The sequence below is a fragment of the Sinohyriopsis cumingii genome, chromosome 1 (genome assembly GCF_028554795.1).
Source record: "Sinohyriopsis cumingii isolate HCF-2022 chromosome 1, ASM2855479v2, whole genome shotgun sequence".
NCBI lineage: Eukaryota > Metazoa > Mollusca > Bivalvia > Unionida > Unionidae > Sinohyriopsis > Sinohyriopsis cumingii.
Window position 1 is genome coordinate 101,725,146 of NC_142961.1, and position 20,895 is coordinate 101,746,040.

Below are 20,895 nucleotides of genomic sequence, written 5' to 3' on the forward strand. Positions count from 1 at the left end.
GGGTAGTAAAATTTGCTTGTGTGGGTATATTTTTGTGATAAACTATGTATATGCGGCAGATTGTCTGTCTTAATAACATCTCCCAGCAGTGTTTATTTTGACATTTGGGGCCTTCCTGGTGAATGTTTCTCGTAGGAGCATTTTATTTGGCAAACGGCCCTGGTCTGTTAAGCCTCTCTGCTGCTGCTACAGAAAATAGAAAAGGCCAAAAACCAAAGAAAAACATTTAAGCAACTTCATTTCTGAAACTGCTGGCAAAATTTTGACCAAACTTTGACAGAGAACATACTGGAATGAAGGTCTTTCATATTTATTTAAATGATGCAGATCCACCCTTGTATGTGTCCATCAATGACTTTTTCCTACGAACATTCCAACAGAATTTGACCAAATTTAACAGAAAGACTGAATGGCTTTCAAATATTTAAAAACAATGCTCAGCACCAATAAATATGACCACTAGTACTAAAAATTAAAAAATATTGAGAATCACAGGTTAGGGTTATGCTTATTTTCTCTTGTTTTAACAACTTTAAAACAATTTTTTTACAGAATGCATGATTCGTAAATTTCAATAAAGCAAGTCATTTAAATTAGTAAAATAGTACACTGCAGGGATTAAACTGGGTAATCTGTAATTTAAAACTGAAGAAAAATTTGAATTAAAAATAAAACATGTAAACTCTAAGTAGCTGAAATAAAAAAATATAGATAAAATATGCTTCAAGCAATAAAACATGTGCAATCATGAAAATTAATTTGCTACTTGTTAACTATTGCAAGGCTCATTAGATGTACTCAGATTGCCCATTAAATACTAACAAAATGTCCTATAATAGTATATCCTATAATAGTATATATTGTCCTTGGTCTGAAATTTGTTTTTTTTTATGTTATTACATGTACATACATTATTTGATGGCATATTATATATTAATTTACATTAACCACAAATTATTTAAAATTGATATATTTGACCTGTACTTTTTGTTTATAAAACAAATCAAAAACCCAATATTCTTTTCTCCTGAAACTCTTCAAAATCTATAATTACTGTCAATAATTAAAATATTGGATCTCCAACTCTTCAGACTGCAACCTTATACATTTTCTGTCCAAAAAAAATAAGAATTAAAAAAAATGCATACAAATGAGTTCCAAATTTTGTGAATGTTGTGACCAGGTTGCATTTAATTTCATTCATAGGAAAGTGTATCAGACCTTGTACTTAATAAGATGCTTCATATTTCTTCCAATAATTTGTATGACCCACTGGACATAGACTAGAAACCATGGTTTACTGATTGCCACCTTTGCATGCTGTTTGTTAATCATGGATGATTAAATTTAAGCCAATTATACTTGTTGCAACTTACATATCTAAATATCATTTTGTTGAGTAACACTAAGAATGCCTTTTGTTAAAGGAATACAAATTAGTTCATGCAACTGTGTGGTTCACTTTCAATAAATAGAGGAGGATAAAAGAGCAAAACAAATCTTATTCTTAATGACCAATCCAGTTTGTTTTTAGCATGAAACCAGAAACACTTAATATTTTTAAGGCCTAATAGACAATGTGGCAGCTAAGTGCTCCAAACTTTTCTTTCCACTGGACATTTTTAATACATGTGTGAATTTGCTTTCAATGCCAGTTACCCAGGTAAGGGATGTCTGGCCAAGTGAGGGCTCTGGTTAATAACGTTTTCCAGCCTGCAGAAACTGAAACACAACTCTTTCTGAATGTGTCCACCCATCTATGCATTCCTCCAATTTGCTCAAATGGTCTGGAATTAAAAGAAATTAGATTTATTTTTTTGGCATATTCTTATTTGATCTGCAAAAGTAACATGATTCTACAGTATTATTTTTCTATCCGTACAAGCTTTTAAATCATTCAAACCCACAAAAACTTTGATTCCTTTCCATTTTGCTGTATGCAAAATGGTCATGTTTGAGTTGTGGCTTTTCTACAGAGGTACAGATGGCTTACATAACACTAATTTGGTGCTGGATATGTTAGACTCTTAACAAGGAATGGTTTCTCTAGAATGTTGCATCCTAGCAGTGAATTCTCTATCTTTCCTTTCTCTTTCATCCAGATTTGTTTAAGCAAGATAGGTTTCTTCTTATCATTGTTGCTGTTGATTATTCAAAGTTCCACAGATTTTGTTGCAAATCAAAGAGAGGAAAATATTTTGTTATTTCAAAACCACTGCAGATTTGCATCTACCATTCTTTTCATTTCATAACATGTTGTTGCATTATTGGTTGACATTTGACATGCAGATGAGAAATTGTGGCATTTACAACATCTTCAGATTGTGCTGCCTGAGGCAATGAGTTATTGTTCTCCAATATCATTCTAATCAGATAATTAATGTATTCTCCATTAGCATTCTAATCAGATAATTAATGTATTCTCTAGTAGCATTCTAATCAGATAATTAATGTATTCTCCATTATCATTCTAATCAGATAATTAATGTATTCTCCATTAGCATTCTAGTCAGATAATTAATTTATTCCCCATTAGCATTCTAATCAGATAATGTATTCTCCATTAGCATTCTAATCAGATAATTAATGTATTCCCCATTAGCATTCTAATCAGATAATTAATGCATTCTCCATCAGCATTCTAACCCGATAATTAATGTATTCTCCATTAGCATTCTAATCAGATAATTAATGTATTCTCCATTAGCATTCTAATCAGATAATTAATGTATTCTCCATTAGCATTCTAATCAGATAATTAATGTATTCTCCATTAGCATTCTAATCAGATAATTAATGTATTCTCCATTAGCATTCTAATCAGATAATTAATGTGTCTGATTGTAAAATATTGATAGGAGGAATGGTTGTTTCTTTTTTAGGAATTGGTTTGCCTGAAATAGATAAATTAAAAGCATGAAACATGTTAACCTTGAATTTTAACCAGATATCTTTATGACTGTCTTAAGTGATGGAAATAATCGGGTTGCAGTAGTTCAACTATCAGGGTTCTGCATGCAACTAATGGCTTCTGTAGATTGGATTGTTTATCTTGTATACCATTTTGGTGTGTCTGCAAAGGTTTGAAGTACCATATGGAATCATATATCTGAATAGGATCAGTCTTCATGCAGTATAGACCTAAACACTATGGTTTTACAATGCACCAGAAATGCAAGTCAATTGCCAGTTGTATATGATTAGCTAATAGCTATAAAACACACTTCATTCATTGAACCAAAATCTTGCCAGCAGACTGGAATTCTATCCTAAGCACAAGCAGGACTTGCAAGCTGGTAGATATAGACATGTCCATATCAGCTCAGTTTACAAATGGAGGCACCAAATTTCTGGAAGGAGTCCAGGGTTAACATTAATGTTTCTGAATTTAGATATCCAGAGGTGTATTGGAGGTTAACAGTTGACAACCATGATAGATACCTTGGGAAACGCTTGATTAGGGGTCTTCTGTCCTGGCAATGCATGCCTGTAACATCTGTTGTATGAACTCTGCAGCATCTTGAGAAGATGCATATGTTTAGATAAAATGAATGTTTAGGAAGAGAAAGTTTGATATCAATGGACAGGTTTCATTGGAAGAAAAGCATTCATGCAACAGCTGAATGTAAACAAATAAATATTCTGGCAACTGATAATCTGTTTGAATGCAGTTCTTCCAGTTGAGTTATAGGGCGTTCATGGTATTTTTGAACACTGTTTATGTCTTTATTTTGGATCAGATCTGTTGTATCTTGGCGAGTGAAGAGCATCTTCAGCAAGACAGCAACTCATTTTGTTGTAAAATATATAGCATGCCACTTCAATAGGCCTAATATAAAAAAACTTTACACTTATTTACATTTATCACCTGTGAACTGATATCATTACTGTACTGTAGTTTGGGGACTTTTTTATTAGTAGAAATTATATAAAACAATATTCCCATCTGTAATTATTTGCATAACAGCTGTCCTTTATTTTCCTTTGAACTTTAGAAGAAATGTAAATACATGCATGTACAATTTAGAAGTCTTATGAAATATCTTATGAAATATCTGTGAAATTATTGCCCTTTATTCATTTTTAAACATTTTTGTATTCCTTCTGCCAATTTAAGCATCAAAGGGTATTAATAAATGTGCAATTTTCACTTTCTTTTACTCTCTTTCTCTCTATCCCACAGTAAAGAGATTACAGATATGAACCAAAATATTTTAGACTTAGCTTTCAAAGCTAGCTCACTTTGATTAGAAAACTTTGTGGATGTTGGACGGCTTTATTTTAGGTAGGCCTATCTTCAGTGGTCTTTCGTATTGAATATTTTGAATATTTTGATAGTTCAGAAATAAGACAGTGACTACATGTATTATCATAAAGAAATAAGACAGTGACTACATGTATTATTGTAGAGAGAAATAAGTTAGTGACTACATGTATTATCATAGACAGAAATAAGACAGTGACTACATGTATTATTGTAGACAGAAATAAGACAGTGACTACATGTATTATTGTAGAGAGAAATAAGTTAGTGACTACATGTATTATCATTGACAGAAATAAGACAGTGACTACATGTATTATCATTGACAGAAATAAGACAGTGACTACATGTATTGTCATAAAGAAATAAGACAGGGACTATATGTATTACTGTAGACAGAAATAAGACAGTGACTACATGTATTGTCATAAAGAAATAAGACAGGGACTATATGTATTATTGTAGACAGAAATAAGACAGTGACTACAAGTATTATCAGAGAGAAATCTGACAGTGACTACATGTATTATTGTAGAGAGAAATAAGTTAGCGACTACATGTATTATCACAGACAGAAATAAGACAGTGACTACATGTATTATCACAGACAGAAATAAGACAGTGATTACATTTATTATCACGACAGAAAAAAGACAGTGAGTACATGTATTATCACAGACAGAATTAAGACAGTGACTACATGTGTTATCGTAGACAGAAATAAGACAGTGAGTACATGTATTATCATAGAGAGAAATTTGACAGTGACTACATGTATTATCATAGACAGAAATAAGGCAGTGACTACATGTATTATCATAAAGAAATAAGACAGTGACTACATGTATTATCGCAGACAGAAATAAGACAGTGACTACATGTATTATCATAGACAGAAATTAGTTAGCGACTACATGTATTATCATTGACAGAAATAAGACAGTGACTACATGTATTATCATAAAGAAATAAGACAGGTACTACATGTATTATTATAGACAGAAATAAGACAGTGACTACAAGTATTATCAGAGAGAAATCTGACAGTGACTACATGTATTATTGTAGACAGAAATAAGTTAGCGACTACATGTATTATCATTGACAGAAATAAGACAGTGACTACATGTATTATCATAAAGAAATAAGACAGTGACTACATGTATTATCATTGACAGAAATAAGACAGTGACTACATGTATTATCGTAGACAGAAATAAGTTTGTGACTACATGTATTAACATAGACAGAAATAAGATAGTTGTTGTTGTTGTGGGGTTTAACGCCATTTTTCAGCACACGATAGGCTATGCATAGTGGCCAGTATTAATGGTGGAGGAAGAACCCGGGAAAACCCAGGAAAGAACCACCGACCCACGAGAAGCTATTGGCAAGCTTTCTCACATACCCACATTGGCTGAATCCAAGACTTGAACCAGCGCAGACAGAGGTGAGATGGCAGTGATCCGTAACGGAGAGCGCTTTAGACCACTCGGCCACTCGGGGCCCCAAATAAGATAGTGACTACATGTATTATCATAGACAGAAATAAGACAGTGACTACATGTATTGTCAAATACAGTCTATGATATTATTGCCTCATCTGACATTTAGATAGATGGAGCAATAAAAGTACATACAACCCAAGTCACCAAGCATTTTGTCTCTTCATACAATAAATGAGCATCTATATGTCATGAACTTTTTTCACTGTTGTGCTCATCCATTCAGATGGTGTTTATCAAAATGACAGCATGTTATTTAGGATGTTACACATTGAGGACACGCTTTTTTGGTAAGGTCTAACATTTGTATTTAGCTGGAATGAACTAAAGTGACCAGTCTGTAAAAGCACTGTATACACTCACCTGTAAGTCGTGTTCAACTGCAAACAGAAATTATCCTGATCTTCTGTTGCAAAATGCACCTGCAGATCAGAGTCCATGTTGTTTGTTCTACTGATTATTCCAACAATGCATGCAGATCTGGGTCTGTGCAGTTTGCAGCTAGACTTGACTTTCAAGCAAGTACATAGGGTGTGAAGTGCAATGTCTAAAAGTGTTGCAAATTATCACCTGGGTGTGAATCAGGTCCAGCTGTTTCATTGATGAATAAAGGATCAAATTAGCACTCTGCAGACATAGGAAGATATAAATACTAATACTAGGTCTGTAAATAGCCTTGAACACTGATTACATGTCAGTATTGTTTTCAATGAGACATTATCTCACATCTAGTTTATGAGTATTTGCAAATGCTGTCCAGAGAATAGTGTTTTTGGTTTATAGAAATTTTGTTTTATCATGCAATACAGCATCTAGATGGACAGGTAGATAGAGAGGGTCAGTAATTCTAGTGTACAGTAAAGCCTCTTTAATCTGGATTGGTCATCTATTTGGACTGCATTATGTGTCAGGAATATGCACATTTGGTATAGTGAAGACTTGTTCATTAAAATGCATGTTTATTATGACATTTTTCATGTCTGCAGGGATTTTTGTAACAGATATCTGTTTAGTTTTCTAACCTACCACTCCATTTCACCATTCTGAACTATGTTTGGTACAAGCTGCTAGTATTGGATATGTAGGTGTACATGGGTTTGGATTTTTAACATAGCTCTTATAATTTTAGCCATATCACTATGATGTCTGCAGTGTGGCAGTTTATAGTGATGCCTATCACTGGGACATCATGCTGCAGACATATAGCATCATGTCCCACCCAGTCACATTATCATGACACAAGGCTGACCAGTCCTAACACTAAGCTCTTAATACTGAGCACGAAGAAAAGCTGAGCTGCAAATACCATTTTTATAAGTCTTTGGTATGACTTGGCTGAGTGCAAACCTGTGACCTCCCGCATCTGAGGTGGCTGCTCTAGCCACTTAGGCCACCAGAGTGGTCAGATCTGGCTATGTATGGAACTGATTTATTTCAAGAATTTTCGCAGATGCTATGCAAAGAAAACTAAATTCAGCATATATAACCTTTGCGAGGACTTGTATTACAAATTCGGGTTTTCAAGGCAGGACTTGCAATACAAATCTGGGTTTTCAAGGCAGGACTTGCAATACAAATCTGGGTTTTCAAACCAGGACTTGCAACACAAATATGGGTTTTCAGACCAGGACTTGTAATACAAATTTGGGTTTTCAAGGGAGGACTTGCAATGCAAATCTGGTTTTCAAGGCAAGACCTGCAATACAAATTTGGGTATTTAAATCAGGACTTGCAACACAAATTTGGGATTTCAAAGCTGGATTTGCAATACAAACATGGGTTTTCAAGGCATCTCTGTTTAAGTAAGTCAGGCTCTTATCAGATCCTATCAAATGAATTAGAAATTCGTAGGACTTTTGTTAAAAGCAAGCAAGCCTTTTATCTATGAAAGAAGATGCTATACATTAAAGACATCTGACATAGGTCATTTGGCTACCTTTATTGTTTAACAAATGAAATTTGATATACTGTTTTGTTGTATAATTTTCATCAGTGCCACGAAGTGAAACAAGTACAAGATGTAAAAATCTGTTATGTCATGATAACACTTGCAGTAATTTTATGCCACATCATGCAACACGTTTATATGATATTTTTGAAGCAAAGATCAAAGGGATGTAAATAAATTCTTCATTTATCACAAAGTGCAGTTTGCTTTTGGGAATGATTTGTGTGGCCTTAAACTGGTTCTCTGATTTATTTTGTTATATTCAGAGCACTAGTCAGGAAATAATTTTGGCAAAAAATGCAAATTCATCCCATCATTTACTAGCCAATTAAAAATACTGAATAATGGGAACCTTTCTATAAAATATGAGCCATGAACCACACAATTATGTCTTTAATGGGCAGGTATATTTTATATAGAGATATAGATATTAAAGTGAACAGGACCTATAGTGGCACCAGGGCAGATATCACTGTGCCCAAAACATGTGTTATAGCCAAATGTTGTATGGTTTCTTTAATGTTATGTTGAACCTCATTAAGTCAGGTTGAACCTCACTGTGTTATGTCAAACCTCATTCTGTTTTGTCAAACCTCATTGCATTATGCTGAACATCATTGTGTTATGTCAAATCTCATTTGTTATGTTGAACCTGACATTATGTTATGCTGAACCTTGTTGTGGTATGTCCAACCTCAGGGTGTTATGTTGAACCTCATTGTACTAATTTACCAGAACATTGATACAAGTGTCCACTGTGTAGGTGTTCAAGTGTCCACTGTGTAGGTGTTCAGAGAAGAGGTAAACGTATAAAGAGATAAAAGTACAGCAGGTTATGGTGAAAATAATAACAGCACATTAGTTCTTTCAGCCAGATCTTAGGATTTAAGTTAAACTGTGTGCTAAATAAGTACTATTTATCTCAATAGGCTGCTTGATTTAAGTATTTAGGGATATATCTTGTAGCTTATTTTCAGGCAATCCATTCCTTTGTCAAAAATTGAGTCAGTTTGACATTTTGTATCAGAGGGTGTTGATCTTAAATGGGGCACACACAGTCAGTGATGGGTGCAGAATTCACCTTAACACTGCACAGACTAACATCCATATTTCACACTGAATCAACAGATTTATAGATCTGTAAAGTTTGCTGAAAATTACACTGTAGGACCCATGATTAATACCATGCAATGTTTTGACAAAAAGTTCCAGAAGAAATAGTTTTTTATTGTATTACCATCATACTCGCTTATATGCCGAGTCAAACTGCAAACAACAGCGTTCTGATCTGCCATAGCAGATCAGGGTCTATGTTGTTTATTTGTTCTACTGATTACTCCTTCTCCTAACAAACTGTGCAGACACGATCTGGTGGTGCATTATGCAGTGGCAGATCTGGGTCCATGCAGTTTGCAGTTGGACATGTCTTATTAAGTCTGATCAGCATGATCAAACTGTATATAGAAATTTTAGTAAGAAAAATTGCCATAGTTTACTGGCATAACTGAAAAGTACCGTATGTACTTGCTTGTAGGTAGAGTCAAATTACAAACAACAAGGATCCTGATTTGCCACAGCATAATGCACCTGCAGATTAGAGCCTATTTTTTTTGTTCTACAGATTACTCCTAACTGCACAGACCCAAATCTGACAGCATATTATGCGATGGCAGAACTGGGTGTGTGCAGTTTGCAGTTGGACTTTAAACGAAGCAAGTGTATTATGTAATGATTGATTAATTGCTTGATATATTTTTCATGTGAGATGAAGCATGCAGTAGATCACCTATGACAGTTTCAGGTGAAGGTATTCAACCTGACCATCAGTATATACCTTTCTTTATTAATCTTTTAATCTAAGGGCAGATAATCATTCATTTTTTAAGGATAAAGTACATTCCCCTTTTAGCTGGAGTTCATTTTTCATCTTTATTTCACTATCTGGCTGAAAGTTTCAAAAATGAGCATTGATGGTATTTTTTGGTGAGTTCTATCTATCTTTCTGTCTGTCTATCTATTTATCTATGTACATGTATCTATCTGCATATCTATCTATGTATCTATATACACGTATCTCTGTATATCTATCTATCTATTCATCCATCCATCCATTCATCTGTCCTAAGTGGCTGAGTGATCTAAGGTACTCACCATTACGGATCAGTGCCATCTCACCTCTATCTGTATGGGTTCGAATCTTGGGTTCGGCCTATGTGGGTATGTGAGAAAGCTTGCCTATAGTTTCTTGTGGGTTGGTGGTTCTTTCTGGGGTTTTCCTGGGTTCTTCTTCCACCAATAATACTGGCTGCCTATCTTGTGCTGAAAAATGGCATTAAACCTTACAACAACAACAACAACAAATCTGTCTATCTAATCTATCTATCCATGTACATGCATCTCTCTATCTATCTGGTACATTGTTGCAGTCATCCTTGACTATTACACGACAGCGGTGAACGGGAGATAGAATAATGAACAGAGTAATAGAATAGGTAGAAAAAATAAAAGGAAAGGAAGACATCAGGAAAGTTTTAACAGGTTACATTTTCATCCCTTCATCCCAGGCCTATCTGGCTATCATGGTGGCAGAGAATTAAGTGTATTTCAACTGAGAATCGTTAGTTTCTACTTGTAGCTAGCTTGCAGCCTAGAAGGCTAGCTGAGATAGATAACCCCTGCTTGAAGGATACCAAGCTAGGAACTTCAACAACAGTAAATGGTAAGGAATTCCAAGTGCCAGTTGTATGGGGTGGGAGGAGAAACTGAACTTACAACTGTTTGTAGAAGTAAATATGCGTTGATATTCATTGCTGTGCTGTGATCTAGTTCTGTTGGAAGCAAGAGTCAGATATGTGTCAGCAGGAATGTCTACAAAGTTGTTGGAAATCCTATCCAGTGGTTCCTGTTGCAGGTGGTCCTGCATTGTGATGACACTGCTGGTATTTCTATACCAATTCCTGTACCATCCCCAGCTTGTATATCTGATTCTTGGTATGGGGCTTCAGACAGATGAGTAGTATTCAAGGCCTGGTCTCAGGAGGGAGAAGTCTGCTGCACTCTTTATTTGCTCAATACTGATTTGAAGGTGGAGTAGAGAAGCTCTAGAGTACTGCTCCTTTCTTAACTATCTTGTCAATATGGTGTTTCCATGACAGTTCCTTGGATACTCGTAGGTACTTTGTAACATCCTCTGCAATAAGTACATGTCCATTGAGTGTAAAGCTGGACATGACCAGACACTTCTTCCTGTACACTCTAATAATGCTATATTTCTCTGACAGTTGAAATGAGCATTGATAATACACATATTCAGCTCAGTCTGACACAGACTGTCATATTGAATTACTAGTAATGCAGTGCTTTCTTTTATATTAAACAATAGAGGCACAGTTTGTGTAATATTATGGCAACTGTTATCATCAGAAGCACAGTTACTATCTTGTTATTTACTCAGCTGTTAATAACTGTGGCATAGTTCAGTCATCTTATGTACTCAACAGTGACCAACAGAAATACCGCTCAGCAGTAACCAACATAAAGTTTACTCAGCAATGGCCAACAATGACACTACTCAGAAGTGAGCCACAGGAATACTACTCAGCAATGACTGAGACATTACTCAGAAGTGACCAACATAAATACTACTCAGCTATGACCAAGAGGCACTACTTAGTAGTGACCAACAGAGATACTACTCAGCAATGACTAACAGAGACACTACTCAGAACTGACCAACAGAAATACTAATCAGTAGTGACCAACAGTGATAATACTCAACAGTGACCAAAACGAAATACTGTTGAGAAGTGACCAACAGAGATACTACTCAGCAGTGACCAACATAGATACTACTCAGCAATAACCAAGAGATACTACTCAGCAATGACCAACAGAGGTACTATTCAGCAATGACCAACATATACTACTCAGCAGTGACTAAAAGAGATATTACTCAGCAATGACCAACAGATACTACTCAGCAGTGACCAAAATAGATACTACTCAGCAATGACCAACATATACTGCTCAGCAATAGCCAACAGACACTACTCAGCAATGACCAACAAATACTACTCAGCAGTGACCAAGATACTGCTCAGCTATAACAGAGATAATACTCAGCAATGACCAACATATACTACTCAGCAGTGACCAAAAGACATACTACTTAGCAGTAATGAACAGATATTACTTAGCAGTGACCAACAGATACTACTCTGCAGTGAACAACAGATAATACTCAGCAATGACCAACATATACTACCCAGCTATGACCAACAGAACTACTGCTGTGAAGTGATCAACAGAGATACTGCTCAGCAATGACCAACAGATACTACTCAACAGTGACCAACATATACTACTCAGCAATGACCAACAGAGATACTGCTCAGCAATAACAGAGATACTACTCAGCAATGACCAACAAAGATACTACTCCTGCAATGACCAACATAGATACTACTCAACAGTGACCAACAGAGATACTACTCAGCAATGGCCAACAGAGATACTATTCAGCAATGACCAACATATACTACTCAGCAGTGACCAACAGAGATACTACTCAGCAATGACCAACAGATACTACTCAGCAGTGACCTATATAGATACTATTCAGCAATGATCAACAGATACTGCTCAGCAATGTCTAACATAGATACTACTCAGCAGTGACCAACATATAATACTCATCAGTGACCAATAGAGATACTATTCAGCAATGACCAACAGATACTACTCAGCAGTGACTAAAGGTACTACTCAGTAATAGCCAACAGAGATACTATTCAGCAACAGCCAACATATATTACTCAGCAGTGACCAAAGATACTACTCAGCATTGATCAGCAGAGATACTATTCAGCAATGACCAACAGATACTACTCAGCAGTGACCAACAGAGATACTACTCAGCAGTGACCAACATATAGTACTCAGCTGTGACCAACAGATACTACTCAGCAGTGAACAACAGATACAACTAAGCAGTGACCAACAGAGATACTACTCAGCAGTGACCTACATAGATATTATTCAGCAATGACAAACAGATACTGTTCAGCAATGTCCAACATAGATACTACTCAGCAGTGACCAACATATATTGCTCATCAGTGACCAATATAGATACTATTCAGCAATGACCAACAGATACTACTCAGCAGTGACTAAAGGTACTACTCAGTAATGACCAACATATATACTACTCAGCAGTGACCAACATAGATACTATTCAGCAGTGCCCAACATATACTACTCAGCAGTGCCCAACAGAGATACTACTCAGCAATGAGCAACATATACTACTCAGTAATGACCAACATATATACTACTCAGCAGTGACCAACAGATACTACTCAGCAGTGACCAACATATACTACTCAGTAATGATCAACAGAGATACTACTCAGCAAAGACCAACATAGATACTACTAAGCAGTGACCAACAGATAATACTCAGCAATGACCAGCAGAGACACTACTCAGCAATGACCAACAGATACTACTCAGTAATGATCAACAGAGATACTACTCAGCAATGACCAGCAGAAATACTACTCAGCAGTGACCAACATATACTGCTCAGCAGTGACCAACATATACTACTCAGCAATGACCAACAGATAAACTACTCAGCAATGACCAACAGATACTACTCAGCAGTGACCAAAAGAGATACACATTCAGCTGTAGTCAACCAAGGAACAGTTTCTGATATGCTCTACAGGTTCAAAGAAACAAAGTTTAAAAAAAAATATTCAGAACTTTTCATATACTCGCTGTAGGTAGTAATTTAAAAAAATTAAATATAAAACTCAACTCTTACCAACAGAGGCACATTTTCTGTCATGTGTGGCATTCAACTGCAGACATGTACTGTGAATTAATCTCTCGAAACAACATACTTATGTATATTCCTGTAAAATTCTGTGTGAGGCAAATTTACAAAAGATCAGCTTATTACAAATTAAAGAAATAAATGTGAAATCTTGCACTACTTAAACATCAAATGGTTGAATGCTGTGCAAATTTAGGGTTACCATATCTGAGCTTTCAAAAAAGAGGACACTCCAAAGAGTGTGAGTACTAATATATATATATATATATATATATATATATATATATATATATATATATATATATATATATATATATATATATATATATATATATATATATATATATATATATATATATATATATATATATATATAATCCAATGTAACCATATATGTGTAGCAAAGTATATACCATGTCAGTATATATTATTTAATATACAGTAACCTGTGTATTATGTATCATCCTTATCCTTTCCCCAGTCCTTCTTCAGTCCTCTTAAGCACTTCCTTCTGAGGAACAATTCTATATAAACATATCTAAATTTGTTTAATAAAGAACAGGCACTGCTAAATCCCAGACATTGTTAGAGATTTTAATAAACTGGCCAGATGGAGATATAAGGACTGAACAGAAGGACATATCCAGGGTATAAAAAGAATAAAGTTTGGATTGAAGAAGACACAACTTAGCATAGTGAAACTGTCAAGAAAGTTTTAAATACATTATTTTTCTGTGTAACAAGCCTGATCATCCAGGTACCTGTGTTTGAATCTGCTGGTGTCACTGGATATGTGTATGCCTCCAAAGTGTTGCCAAAAGTTGTGGAACACTACTGAACCCGCCGTCTATGCTCCAGTACCCAACATATCATGATGACAGTGAATAAGCACATAAATCTGCCATAGTGACAAACTTCAAACATTGCCACATCCTCCATACAGCTCTGATATTGCTCCAAGTGATCTCCATTATCAAAGATTTGCTCAGCAGCAGACAATTTGAAAGCTGCTACCATGCATTTTAAGTGCAGTATTTGAGTGTATGAATAAAGTACCCAAAAGGTAATACAAAATGGCATTAATGATGGGATAATCAGGCTGAGAAAGTGTTTAGATGTTCATGGGGATTACTTTGAGGGGAAGCACTGGTTCACCGCTACAGAACTTTGTTGTATTTAGAATTTCTTTAATATTCCTCATATTTGAAACAGAAGTGAACTCACTTTGTGTGACTATGCATAATTTTCTGCTAATTCTATTCAATTATTTTCCCATAGGCCTGATTATCCAGTTTATTTAATTACTTTATAATCAGGGAGTTACACATTTGTTTCTCAACTTAATTGGAGCAATTTAGGGTTTTTATCTAATGACTGAACAATTTCGTTTGAACATTTATCTGGCTAGAGTAGCCACATGGAAATATGCATGTGCTATAAAGTATATAAGTTCAGTGCAATTTATGTTGCTCCATTTTGTGCTAAAAAAAATGGCAGTAACATCGGAAATGCCTATTAAATGCTGACAAGTTGAAGTACCCAACTGATGAAAAATTTGAGGGATAAAAAAACTACTATTTCAAATCTTATCTAAAGTAGTTTTCTTCTCAAGACTTTAAATAATTGCCAAATTCTTCCATCAACCTTAAATAATGAATGAAATCTAACAAAGCTGACTTTGCATGATACAAAACATTTTGTGTCCCAGATTAAAAGATAATGGGCTACAAATCTGAATAAAATGTACATCTAGTCAGGCTTTGTATGTGTTTATTATCCCCTCACCATTGAAGATTGATTGGGATGTAGTGTTCTGAATGTTAGTTCATGTCTTTGTTCTTTGTAAATTTGTGTTCTTTTCTTTGTTGGTTTGTTCTTTCATGACCTCAGTATCTTGCAGGCTATTTCACCCACACCCATGAAAATTGGTATGTGGATGCATCTGAGGAAGAGTTATTTGACCATACTAAAACTAGGACACTGTGACCTTATTTTCATGAATGAGTGACTTTTGTATTTTCAGTCAGTTGTTGATTACACTGCCAGTATCTTGAACCCAGTTTCACAAAAACTGATGAAAACTGGTATGTGGATACATCTTAACAAGCGCAGCTCAGCCATACCAAAACTAGGTAATGGTGACATAAGTTTTACTCTTGAGTAACTTTCTTTTTAAAACCGTTTGTTTGCTGTACCTTATAAATTTATACTCCATTTTTACATACAGTCATGAAAATCTGTATTTGGATGAAGCTTAACAAAAGAAATGTGTCAAAATTATTTTTCATTGAATTGACACTGCCATTATCTTGACTCTATTTCGCCTGCACAAATAAATGTTCGCAAGCAGATGCATCTCAAAAAGCATAGCACAGCTATGCAAGCACTTTACTATTGTGACCTACTTTTATCCTAGAATGTCATGTGTCTTTTCAGCTATTTGTTCATTATACACCCAATATATTGAACCCTATTTGACCTACACTCATGAAACTTGGTATGTGTATATGTACATTTAATTGAGTAACTCAGTCCTACCCAAACTAGGTTAATGTGACCTAATTTGCTTGAGTGAATTTTGTATTTTCAGCATTAACCTCTTGGACCTTAAATTTATTTGTATGTGCTTCTTAGGGAGAGTAACTTATCCAAACTAAACTCAATCATTCAAACATAATTTGCATACTTTAAGTGATTTATGTATTTTCAGATATTTGTTATATTATAAAAACAATATCACAACCTTGTTTCACTTTATTAATGAAAACTAGTATGTGGATGCATCTCAGCAAACATTAATCAGCCTTAATAACATTAGGTCACTGGGATCACATTTTCATTCTTTAGTGACTTTTTACAGCTATCCTTTCCTTAGGCCCTCAATTATCTTGGACCATTCACAACAAAATATGTTTGGGTGCTTCACAACAAAATTTGTTTGGGTGCTTCTTAATGAGAGTACTTCAATCATGCCAAAAATAGGTCACTGACCTCATTTTCACAACTAGTGATGCATGTCTTGTCATTCATTCATTACACCCTCCCTATCTTGGTCCCTATTTTGCATTGATGCATGCAAATCAATATTGTCAAAGAGAAGTACTTATTTATGCCAAATTAGGTCACTGTGACCTCATTTTCACTTTTTTATAATTTCTAATTTTAGTCAAAAAATATCATTATATCCTCTGCATCTTTAACCCTATTACATACAGACTGATCAAACCAGTCACTACATTGATGAAACATTGTATGTTGATATATCTACATGTATGTAAATCCATGGTACATTTGCCGTAGTATTTCCTCCTCCACATGCACTGTGGCTCTGTCTTTACTGAGACTCACATCCAGTGGGTACTGAGTTGGAATCCTGTCTCCAGACTAGCCTGAACCATCTGTCATGGGATATTATATCACACGGTTCTTAACTCCATTTGTCTAAGCATCAGTCCTTCATACCAGCCTGCATATTGTAGGATACTCCAATTATTTTTTTTAAATGGAATTTGTTTTTATGTGCTGATAAAAATTGTTTAGTGTCATTATTTTTTTTAATTATCATAGTCCTTTGGGGATATTACTGCAAACATCTTGGGGAAAGCCTTTGAATATTTAGTGTAAACATATTATTGACACAATGGGATTGGGCAAAATTTCTAGTAAATTAAATTAGCTATCTCCCTACATGATATATGCATTACAACAGATTCAACATGAAAACAATAATGAAAAACAATTGGAGAGAGAGAGAGAGAGAGAAAGAGAGATGCACAATGACAGTAATTTTGATTTGAGTAACTTATTGCCATTGTCCAGTGAATAGGATAAGTTTATCACCACTAATTCAATTTTCCCATACATTATAATGTGCACAAATTCTTAAATAGATATATTCTGGACACAAATTCACATTTAAAACTTTATACATTGTTTTGCATCAATATTTGACATAACGTCTACTGAGATGAGATTATGGTATGAATTTACATTTTGAGATAAAGGTGTGTGAAATGGATTACTGTCAAATTGACACATTCTGCTTGCCAGAAAAACTCTGCTGACTTCATTCTTATGTTTCTCTCAATTTATAAAAGTATGGTTTCTTAGACTGCCATGTAGATGTCATATATTACAAAATATTAAGAAAATAAAAATACATGTATAATCCCAATTTTTGAGTCAGTCACTGAAAACCAATTATTTTTCCCCAAAACTCCATGCTCCCTTGCAAAGAGACAGGTTTCCTTGCTCCCAAATAATTAGTCCTGTAAGACCACACCTTTTATCTAGCCATATTGCTCAGCACCAAAAGAGCAAATAAATGTTACTTTGTAGCCCTCACCAGAGTCTACCCTTGTCCAATGCTACATTTGCTTCACACAAGGGGTGGGTACTGCTGTATTAATAGCAGTAGTTGAAGAAGAGCTCGAAGCTGTGCCTAATCATGCAAATTCATTAGTTGAGTAAGAGTTATTAATTAATAAAAGAAATATAGTACTGTATGAATTTTAATTAGCTAGGCGAATCATGAAACCTGGGTTTGCACATTTCATTTGAACTTCTCAGTTTCTGCTTGTATTTTCTTTAAAAAATCTTCATCATAGTAATGTATTTAAATAATTTAACAGTAATGTGTTTAAATAATAAAATAGTAATGTATTTAAATAATTTAATAGTAACATATTTAAATAATTTAATAGTAATGTATTTAAATAATTGAATAGTAATGTATTTAAATAATTTCTATTTGATTGTTTTTGTTTTGTAGTAACTTGTTCATTTCATTTGAGTTGAATTTGAGTATTAACTTATCCATTTCATTTTGAGCTGAATTCAAGTATAATTGTCCATTTCATTTTGAGTTGAATTTGAGTATTAACTTGTTGTAAAGTGTCGAATTTAGAACTGTATTGAACCTTAAAGTTGAGTGCATTAAGCATTAAAATTTTATCACATTGAAGCCAGAAAAGTCTTTATAAAGGGTCATTTCTACCTTTCTTCTTTTTACCCCCATGTCAGTGTTAAAACTTGAAAGGCTAAAATTTATGACTCAGTGAGATTGACCAAGGCATTGCTATGCTGCCCTGAGAAAGTAAACATTTGAGTTGCCAACCATAACTGCTTGATAGGAACCCATATCAAATTATCATTTTCAAAGGGAAATTGATATGCTCCGTACTTCACAGATTCTATGCTGTCTGAAGTCTGATGAAAGAAATGATTATCTTGGGAAAAAATTAGGAACCGGTGCTTACGATTGGCCAGAGTAAATTAAGACATACACTTTGAAACTAATTCCTAAGAGGAGAAATTTGACTCCGAGGATGCCTAAAAAGCATAGTGCTTTCCTCATTAAACAAGAAAAGGGGACCAGAAGGCTGTCTTGTAGGAAAAGACAGGGTTTAGTGCTAGGACACACAATTTCTGAATAAGAACAGCATTAAGGTACACAATTTTAATTTTCCACGTATTTTTCTATTTTTTGTTTGTTTTATGCAAATGTGCTTGATATGACTAGGATACATATTATGTATCGTCTATTCAATTTCACAGAAATCTGTTGATGCTAGAGTTGTTATGCAGTTTATCTCTTTAATTTTACATTGACTAGTTCACTGATAGTATTGGTGATTACATGATATCCAAGTTTTCATATGTGTAGGATTTCATAGTGTTATATGACAGCGCTCCGGTGGCCTAGTGGCTAGAGCATTCGCCTCAGATGCGGGAGGTAATGGGTTTGATCCCCAGCCGAGTCATACCAAAGACTTACAAAAATGGTACTAACAGCTGCCTCGCTTGGTGCTCAGCATCAAGAGGTTAGTGTTAGGACTGGTCGGCCTGGGGTCAGGATAATGTGACTGGGTGGGACATGATGCTACATGTCTGTGACATGATGCCCCAGTGCTAGATATCACTATAAACTGCCACACCGCAGACATAGTAGCGATACAACTGAAAAATTGTTAAAGCTATGTTAAAAATCACATCACATCATAGGTTTATATGAAGTAATTTCCTTTGTCTGTCAGGACGATACTGATTATCATGAGTTAATGATAATCGCATATTTATATCTGATTTTGTAATATTTAAATAATCTTGTAAGTTATGGATTGCTGTGAGCTAGAATTTTTTGAATTTTATGCAATAGTAATCGAGCATGTGGTAGCGTAGGTAAAGAGATATGGTAAGGTTAGATATACCACTAACATGGTAATTATGGCCTGTCACTGTGAAGCGAGGGTGATGTTCTATCAGGTTAGTTCAGAATTTATGCAGTGTGGATAGCTAGTATGCTTCTGAGTAACATAAGTGAGGAAATTTTAGGTACATGTAGAAAGTGGTAAATACAGAGATTATGGGGTAATTTTGTCCTTTAAGGAACAGCTTTCTGGGGAGATGGCACACTCTGAAGATGGAAGTCCAAAAAAAGAAGTGATACATTCAGAATAAAGGACTAGGAAGTCCAGGAAGGGGTGAAGCATAGAGAATAGGAAGGCTCAAGGAAACAGGAAGATGTTGATACAGGCAGGGTCATGAGAGGAGGGTGATACAATCAGTCATGGACATTGCACTCTTTCACACTGCTATTAAATAATGTTGGCATAATTTAGATTGAATTGGAATTGCCGCTATTAATTTGTTTTGATTAAATTTGTTATTTTTCTTGTCTAAGGGGGCTCGTATTGAACTTTTTCTTCACAATATTCTTGCTCATTTCTCTGCTGAAATTCTATCTTCCACTCCCAGTAGGCTACAATATCAAGGGAGGTCATCCTCTAGATAATGACAGCCATTTCCAATTAACATTACACTTGTCCATTTCCTTTTGAGTTGAACTCAGTAATGTTTCTGGTGAATTCTATCTATACAATGACATAATTACTGATAAAGCTTTTGAATCAAGGCAAACTATATTGATGGTGTTGTCTATGAAAATTGTCAATTTCTTTTTAAAAAATGTTAATCATGCATTGTTTACTTTTGCCTTAAGGAAATTTACTTTGGAGAGATACTTGAAAATTCATGTTTTGATTTTGATGAATGAAACAGATTATACTGTGTTCATACTTAAAATCACTAATTAGTTTGTAAGCAAGTTTAAATGAGAGAGATGGAGAGGGTGGGCCTTGTCAACACTCAGTCTCCTTCCCTTTGTGTAGTGTTTCATTAGGGTAAATCTTTGTTTTCTGAAAAGTACATTCAGCTTGCTGCCAATTAAGACTTATGGAGTGGATATGCATTATATAATTATCAGTGTGGATGTTGTGTACTTTTGAAACAGGCTATAACAGATGTTACTGAGACTGAAGCTTGGCAGCTAAGTTGT

At 34.9% G+C, this 20,895-nt stretch overlaps 1 long non-coding RNA gene across 2 annotated transcripts; it reads right to left on the reverse strand.

Annotated features, from left to right (window-relative positions):
* Positions 1-221: 221 nt before the first annotated feature.
* LOC149807451 (uncharacterized) lies at positions 222-15,305 on the reverse strand. Of its 2 annotated transcripts, XR_016422669.1 has the most exons (3): positions 14,321-15,305; positions 10,490-10,907; positions 222-1,787 (listed from the first exon to the last, which is right to left on the reverse strand). It is a non-coding gene; the product is annotated as an uncharacterized LOC149807451 (long non-coding RNA). The 2 variants fall into 2 exon arrangements; XR_016422670.1 differs by lacking the exons at positions 10,490-10,907; positions 14,321-15,305 and adding an exon at positions 6,133-6,375.
* Positions 15,306-20,895: the final 5,590 nt, after the last annotated feature.